This window comes from Arachis ipaensis, chromosome B8 (genome assembly GCF_059453495.1).
Source record: "Arachis ipaensis isolate K30076 ecotype BB chromosome B8, ASM5945349v1, whole genome shotgun sequence".
Classification (NCBI taxonomy): domain Eukaryota; kingdom Viridiplantae; phylum Streptophyta; class Magnoliopsida; order Fabales; family Fabaceae; genus Arachis; species Arachis ipaensis.
In genome coordinates this window covers 81,322,125-81,330,345 of record NC_142443.1, presented here as the reverse complement: position 1 = coordinate 81,330,345, position 8,221 = coordinate 81,322,125, and the positions used below count along the sequence as shown (strand labels likewise).

The 8,221-nt window shown below is 35.6% G+C and overlaps 1 long non-coding RNA gene across 3 annotated transcripts; it reads left to right on the top strand.

The window, feature by feature from the left end:
- Nucleotides 1–2,781: 2,781 nt before the first annotated feature.
- LOC110265542 (uncharacterized) lies at nt 2,782–6,747 on the top strand. 3 transcript variants are annotated; one of them, XR_015896814.1, is made up of 4 exons: nt 2,782–3,223; nt 3,617–3,704; nt 3,889–4,064; nt 5,735–6,747. It is a non-coding gene; the product is annotated as an uncharacterized LOC110265542 (long non-coding RNA). The 3 variants fall into 3 exon arrangements; XR_002351691.2 differs by lacking the exon at nt 5,735–6,747 and adding an exon at nt 4,250–4,396; XR_015896813.1 differs by lacking the exon at nt 5,735–6,747 and having other exon boundaries at nt 2,784–3,223; nt 3,889–4,396.
- The last annotated feature ends 1,474 nt before the right edge of the window (nt 6,748–8,221 follow it).

Sequence of the window (8,221 nt, the reverse complement as noted above, 5' to 3'; positions counted from 1 at the left end):
ACCGTTGTCAATGGCTACCATCCGTTCTCACAGTGAAAATGGTCCAAATGCGCTGTCACTGCACAGCTAATCATCTGTCGGTTCTCACTCATATTGGAATAGGATCCATTGATCCTTTTGCGTCTGTCACTACGCCCAGCACTTGCGAGTTTGAAGCTCGTCACAATCATCCCATCCCAGATCCTACTCGAAATACCACAGACAATGTTTAGACTTTCCGGATCTCAAGAATGGCTGCCAATAATTCTAGCCTATACTACGAAGGTTCTAATCTTAGATTAGAAACCCAAGAGATATGCACTCAAGCTTTTGCAGATAGAACAGAGGTGGTTGTCAGGCACGCGTTCATAGGTGAGAATAACGATGAGTATCACGGATCATCACATTCATCAGGTTGAGGTGCGAGTGAATATCTTAGAATAGGAACAAGCGTGATTGAATGGAAAACAGTAGTAATTGCATTAATTCATCGAAACACAGCAGAGCTCCTCACCCCCAACCATGGATTTTAGAGACTCATACCGTAGAGAATACAAGTTCTGATGTAAAATGTCATGAGGTACAAAATGAATCTCTAAAAGTGGTTTTTATAATGAACTAGTGACCTAAGGTTACAGAAAATGAGTAAGCTAGAATAGTTAGTGTAGAAATCCACTTCCGGGGCCCACTTGGTATGTGCTTGGGCTGAGCATTGAAGCTTTCACATGTAGAGATTTTTTTTGGAGTTAAACACCAGCTTTTGTGCCAGTTTGGGCGTTTAACTCCAACTTTTATGCTAGTTCTTGCGTTTAACGCCAGAATAGGGTAGAAAGTGGGCGTTTAAACGCCAGTTTGCGTCATCAAATATGGACTATTATATATTACTGGAAAGCCCAGGATGTCTACTTTCCAACGCAATTGAGAACGCGCCAATTGGACTTCAGTAGCTCCAGAAAATTCATTTCGAGTGCAGGGAGGTCAGAATCCAACAGCATCTGCAGTCCTTTCTCAGCCTCTGAATCAGATTTTTGCTCAGGTCCCTCAATTTCAGCCAGAAAATACCTGAAATTACAGAAAAACACAAACTCATAGTAAAGTCCAGAAATGTAATTTTTAAATAAAAACTAATAAAAATATAATAAAAATTAACTAAAACATACTAAAAACTATATAAAAATAATGCCAAAAAGCGTATAAATTATCCGCTCATCACCTATATAAAGGCATCAGTTGCATTTTAGTAGAGATTTATTTAGGCTACAGTAGTAGCAGGCAGCAGTAGGAGTAGGAGTAAGAGTAGAATAGAAGGCTCTATTGAAACACTTTTATTTTTATGCACTTTTACATTCCAATATTGACTTCAATTTCGCTTATGCAATTTCAATTTCTGATAATCCTCTTCTGCAAATTTTTCTTTCTGCAATTTTATATTTGAGTTTGCTTGAGCTGAGTTTAATTTCTATGCAATTTAAATTTCCTGTATCTTTGTCTCTCTGCCAATTTACTTTCATGCAATTTTAAGCTTCTGCAATTGTTCTGAGTTCTGATCTACTACTTTCTTTAATTTTCCTGCACCCAACTCCCTTTATATTTGCTGCAATTTACTTTTCTTACTCTTTAAGCTTCTATTGATTTACATTCTGCACTTTACATTCACTGCAATTTACTTTCTGCTGAATCAATTTCACCCAATTCACCACTGTTAGCTTAACTAGACTAATCACCTCACTAAACTTGCTTGATCTATCAATCCCAGTGGGATCGACCTCACTCTTGTGAGTTATTACTACTTGATGCGATCTGGTACACTTGCCGGTGAGTTTGTGTGGAATCGTCTTTCCCTCATCAGTTATGACAAGGATGCGATTCCATAACTCATCCTAAGTCAAGGTTCCATTTATGTTTTGAACCACATTTTCATCATTTTAAAGCACTACTTGTCCATATGACATAGATAGTTCTTTTATTCCTTTATTAGTTTATTAATTGTAATTTTGATTGTTCTTTTATTCCTTTAATTGTTCACCTTATTATTGAAACCCCCTTGATTTTCACAACCAAAATTGTACGCTCGTTGTCACTAGTTCCTAGGGAAGATGACCCGAGGTTTAATTACTCTCGGTTATTTTAAATTGAATTAAACTCTGATTGACGGGATCTAATAGCCGGTTTGAACTATACTATCGACGAAATGATTCTTGTTTTGAAAAATTCTAAATCACCGCAAAATCCCATTCATCAGGCCCCATTGTCCTTTTTCATTAAGAAACTGACTTTATACCTCCTGCAGCTACAGTCATGATCTTTCATACTGAGTTTTAGATTTGTCATATTGAAAGAAAACTATATGCTATTTTAGAGTTGTCATATTTCTGGAGGTATAGAGCACAGTTAGAAGCCCCTTTTAATTTGTTTAATGGAAAATTACATTGATCTGTGTCATATTTGTTGAAATTCAATTTAACTCTTCTTTATTTCTAAACGCATACACTCATCTCTCAAAGTCTTTCACCTGGGAGCATTAGCAAAACTTGGAGCAACCATTTCAACATATCTCTTACTGGTTGTCAGGGTAAAACCTATATATATATATATATATATATATATATATATATATATATATATATATAGCGATCATGAGTATGGATGTTGTTTTGCATTCATTCAAGGAAGCAGAGTTTCATACCTTTGACTCTTGCATGTTGGACAACTATGCAAGTATGTTCTATTCATGATAGTACATAGTGTTTTTGCGGCTTTTGTTCAATTCATGATTAAGGAGGAGCTTGTTAAGGGTTTCATTTCATTGGTTGATAAGAGCAAAAAAGTTGTATCAAATATATAGCTCTAGTACTTGGATTAATTAAATAACACATATATCATATATATCATCAATTCATGCATTATTGTATGTGTTAGTAGCTACTCAGTGTATTGATAATGTATAAACTACTAATTCTTTTATATACCATTCCTTATCCATTTTGTCTTTTCCTACTCTACGTGAACCGGATACATGGCTACAATATAATATAAAAGTTTAATGCCAATAGTTCTACTTATTTATATTGAGAGAATCTGATATTGATAAGAAGTGTAGAGAAGAGAAGAGTATAAAGAATAAAACAGGGAATGGTGTCAGTGCATGTGATAAAATATTTGGCCACTAGCTAGTGAAGGGGAGAACGGACTTATGCATGTGACTTTTTCAACTTCAGACGGAGCTCTGGAGGCAGCACCTGCGGTGAGAACAGTATTTGTTTTATACAAAGTTTTTTGTTTATGCTTTTGAATGAGATTATACTAATTAATTAGCTGCATACATGGAAAAGTATATGGAGAGTAAAAGTACGATGGCGTGAATAATCGATCTTGAGGGCTAACACTGCTTGCCGCCACTTTTTGTCCATCCATGATTTCTTTGTAGAAAAATTCTTAGATTGCACAACCTACTTAAACCTAAAGTTTATAATCCAAACATATAATTGAGTAGTGCATTTCAAATTGATGGTGACTGAGACACGAAGCCATGGAAATGGAATTAATTAGTGCCGTCGTGAGTGTGACTGTACTACATGAAACTAAGAATAGAATGAACATATTAATGAATAATGAATAGTCCATCTTTCAACTGTAGACGGAGCTCTAGAGGCAACACCTGCAAATTTTCCCCTCATGTGTTCCTTCCTCTTCGCGGAATTTGAGGATCTGCACTGTTTCAATGAGTAAGGCTTCAAGTTACATTTAATTAAGTGCTGTAAGAAAAATATTAGACATTTAAATGTCATTCAAGAAACTTAATTAAATGTCATATAAGAAACTTAATTAAGTGCTGTAAATTTGTTCTTGAATGACATTCTATTTATATGTTTAATTTTAATTTGAACTAAGATTGTACAATGTTTATAGGGGAGAAAGAGTATTATGAAAAGAAAATTGCTACTCTCAAATCATTTGATGAAGTCGATTCCATAGTGGCATCTGACAGCAACATTATTGAGGACATTGACGATGGGGAACATCTTCAACAAGAAAGAGCTATGAGGATTTCCAATTATTCAAACGTAGTTCTATTGATACTAAAGGTGATATTTTATTTGATACTACTAAGTACGTATAATGTATTCATCCATTTATCATCCCAATGACATGTTTTAGAATTTAAACCATTATTTATATATAGTTATGATCTTAATTAAGAGGATTCACTTCAAACTAATAGTTGCAGCTGAATTGTATCAACTTTATTCTAAATATTTCCTTCTTTCAGCTGTTGATTTATTAGAGAGAATGAGGGAGGAAAAAGCAAAAAATGCATACCAATTTTTGACATGTGGTGGCTTTAAAAGAGGTTCGAGTTATGCCAGAGTGTACAAGCTGAGATAGATATAGTTGCTAGGTCTAAATAGATATTAGATAAAGTATAGTTATGTTGTTCATGAATTATTTTTACAATGTGTTAGTCTTAGATTGTGGATCGTAAATCTGATGTATTTAAGAATTTTCAATATTTTAAATTCTATATTTCTATGTAGACATTGTGAATGTTTTGGTATTTATTTAAAAAATTAATCTATTCTTGATTCTTGTTAAATTTTGTGGAAATATAATTATTTATGAAAATTAAGTTTTAATAGTTGTAAATGTAAAATTAGTAAAAATTTATAATTATAAAATTAGGAACAACGACCGATTTATATTTTTAGTTCAGGAATTAGCAACCAATTTAGCGACTGATTTCATGGCGACCAATTTAGCGACCGATTTAGCGACCAAAAAGTGGGTCGCCATTTAGCAACCGATTTACTCAGTGACCGATTTAGCGACGCAAAATTTGGTCACCATTTAGCGACCGATTATGTTAGCGACCGATTTAGCGACCGATACTCTTTGGTGAAGGTTTAGTGGCCTTGCTCAAAAATCGGTCGCTAATGGTTAGCAACCTAAGTTGGTCGCTATTTTCTAATTAGTGACCAATGTTTTAGCGACCACCAGAATCGGTTGCTAAATCGGTCGCTAAGTCGATCGCTATTCTGCTAATTTATTGTAGTGATAGTAGCTCCCATAAAGGGACACTGGTCAGTTACAATAGCTACTGGAGGATGTCCAAGCATATAGTTCACCCAAGAATTAAACAACCACACAAACGAAGCCTTTTCTTTAGAGTTAAGTAACCCACATCCATGAAGTATAGATTATCCATGATGGTTAATCTTGACAAAGACAGCAAATGACATACTCTTTTGTTAGGTATGTTGTGTCAAAGCTAATAACATTCCCAAAGTACTCATTGGTGACAATGCTTCGAGGATTAGCAAAAAATATCAGACTAATTCGAACATTCTTTGTCGTAATCAACTTCATAATAAAAACGATTGTCTTGCTCCTTCATCAGTCTGAAGTAGTCCATCACTACTTTACCATCGTCTCCTTTCCCAATTGACCTCCTATCGAAATCAATGAAATGCCTCACATCTTTCTCCCAAAAACTAAGGTCATTAGGCCCGCCGGATGATGCCAAGGCATCTTGGTTAGTTTTACAAGATATTTTAGTTAGTTTATAACTTAGTTTCATGCGCTTCTTTGGTAATAAGCAAGCATTTGGATGAGTTATCTATGCATGTCTTGATTCATCAAACATTAGTGAATTATAATCATTTTCATGAGATTTATGCAAGAACTGATGGATGCAATGAATGATGAAATATCTTGTGATTTCAGCAAAGTTTTGATGCACTTGTTTGATTGATGATAGGGAAGAAGAAGCAGAGGAAAGCAGGGATTGGTGGCGTTACCAATGCTGGTAACGCCCACATTAACGCCAGCTTCAAGGAGGTTGTAGCGTTAGTGGCAACGTTAGCCCACTAACGCCAGCGATAACGCTGGATCAATGAGGATGGTGGCATTAGTGGCAACGTTAACCGCACTAATGCCAGGGGCAACGTTGGGCAAGGACAAAGCAGCGTTAGCCACACTAATTCCAGCAATAACGCTAGGCCAAGGAGAATTGTGGAGTTAGTGGTAGCGTTAGCCACACTAACGCCAGCGATAACGTTGGACAAGGATGATTTGTGGCGTTAGTGGCAATATTAGCCACACTAATGCCAGCACTAACGCCAGCGACCATGCCACATTTGGAGCGTTAGCCACACCAACGCCAACATCCTCACCAACATCCAGACACACTCAAGGTATTACTTTAATGCCACATTTGGTTTACTTTCATGCAATTTTCAATTTATTTCAATTGTTTTGAGAGCAATGATCAACTAAATCCCCAATCATTAGGGGGAGGAGCTCTATTGTAATTCCAATGAATTAATGCAATTCTTCTTCTTCTTCTCAATCCGCTTGTTGTAGCTAAGGGAAAGCTTTTGTGCTTCATAGATCCATTCACTACCGAAAGGGGGTTTGGATCTACTTGAATCTCTATGTGAGCCTTGGAAAAGGGATCATAGGATTCAGTTTGAAGCTTCTCCCTCATAACTCTTTTGATCAACACATTCTTAGTTGGTACGTGACATATAACCTCTTTGAATTGAGATCCTAAGGGTTTTGTGGCTTATGGATTAGAAATTTAAACTTAACGTCTTCTCATGAACAATTAGATCAAGGAATTAGCAATTGATTGTGTTAAGAGAAATTGGGTTGCCAAGGAATTGGAACTCAATTATTTACAATCCGCCATATATCTACTTCATATGATTGAGAATGAAGTTGAGACCCATTAATTCATGAAGGATCATAATATCTCCAATCCCTAACGAATCTCACCCATTGTTGTTCTTCATTTCAATTGCTTTGAATTTCCTAATTCCTTTGACTTCTAGCACCCAGAACCCCTTTACAATTCATGCAATTTACATTTTATTGCCAATTACATTCTTGCTTTTACTTTCTTCCTATTTAAGTTTCAGCTCTTTAATTTCTTGTCATTTAAGTTTTCGCTCTTTACTATTACATAATTTACTTTAAGCTCTTTACTATTCAGCAATTTAGATTCAGCATATTTACTGTCTTTGTCAATTACATTCTGTTCATTCCATTACGCAAAATCATCAAATATTTGCTTGACTAGATAAATCACCTAACTAAAATTACTTAATCCATCAATCCCTGTGGGATCGACCTCACTCAACAGTGAGTTATTACTTGGCGATTCGGTACACTTGCCAGGGGAATTTGTGTTGTGCAAATTTCCAGTCATCACCGGCATGATTAAGCAGCTTCTGTAATGTTTTACACACTTAAATTCCAACTTGACAATCAATTTGGCAAGTCCTTTTAACCTGCATAGAAATAACCTTATTTCTCTTTGATAACCTCGAATTAGTGTAGTTTAGTTTGTGACAGTCTTCAAGCTCAACTACCCTAACAATCCAACTACCACCAACATCGAAAGAGGCAATCATCCTAGCTTTGCACCCTACAGATCTTTTCAGATAGGTCTTTCTTGTTTCATCAATGTTAGATTCGGCTCTGCTCTTCGACTTTGCTCTTTCGGATAGGTATTCTTTTTCAAACTCCTATTCCTCCAGTCAAAGCTAACTCTTTTTCCCGCAGATGTTGTAAAATTCGATTACTGCATCTATAGACTCAAATTCCATGCCAATAAAGTAAAAATCATCATCAAGTTCTGAGTGATATTCCATGATGGTACTCAATTAATAACACATTTCCAATGTTTCCTGGATCAAAATCACAAAGGGGTCGAAAAAATTAACCTCTGAATACAGATGCCTATACCAACAACATAAACACATGATCAAACAAAACACAGTGAATCAAATAAATACATTTCAATGCAACCAAAAGAATTTACATAAAAAACCAAATGACTTCTCTAGAAAACAACCGTATTTTTGTTTGGGTAATAACCGAAAACTCTGCCTCTACTAACCAATGATTAATAACATATTCACTATGGGTTTCTTAGTTGGGTTTACAAAATACTGAGACTAGACAAACAACTCTAATCTCTCATACAGGTCGTGTCACATTATGCTAATTTCTCATATAGGTCGTGTGACAGCCGTGTCTATCACACAGAACCCCCTCCTCCTATGTCCCATCAAATGGAACTCACATCAAACTAGCTGTGTCACATTGCCCCCTATTTTCTCCCACCAAACGCCGTTAACAATCAAACAAAAAAACCAAAATCATCAAAATCAGAAGTATTGATATAATCATCGAATCAAAACTCAAATATTAAAATTGATTTCAGCAAGGTAAAACAACC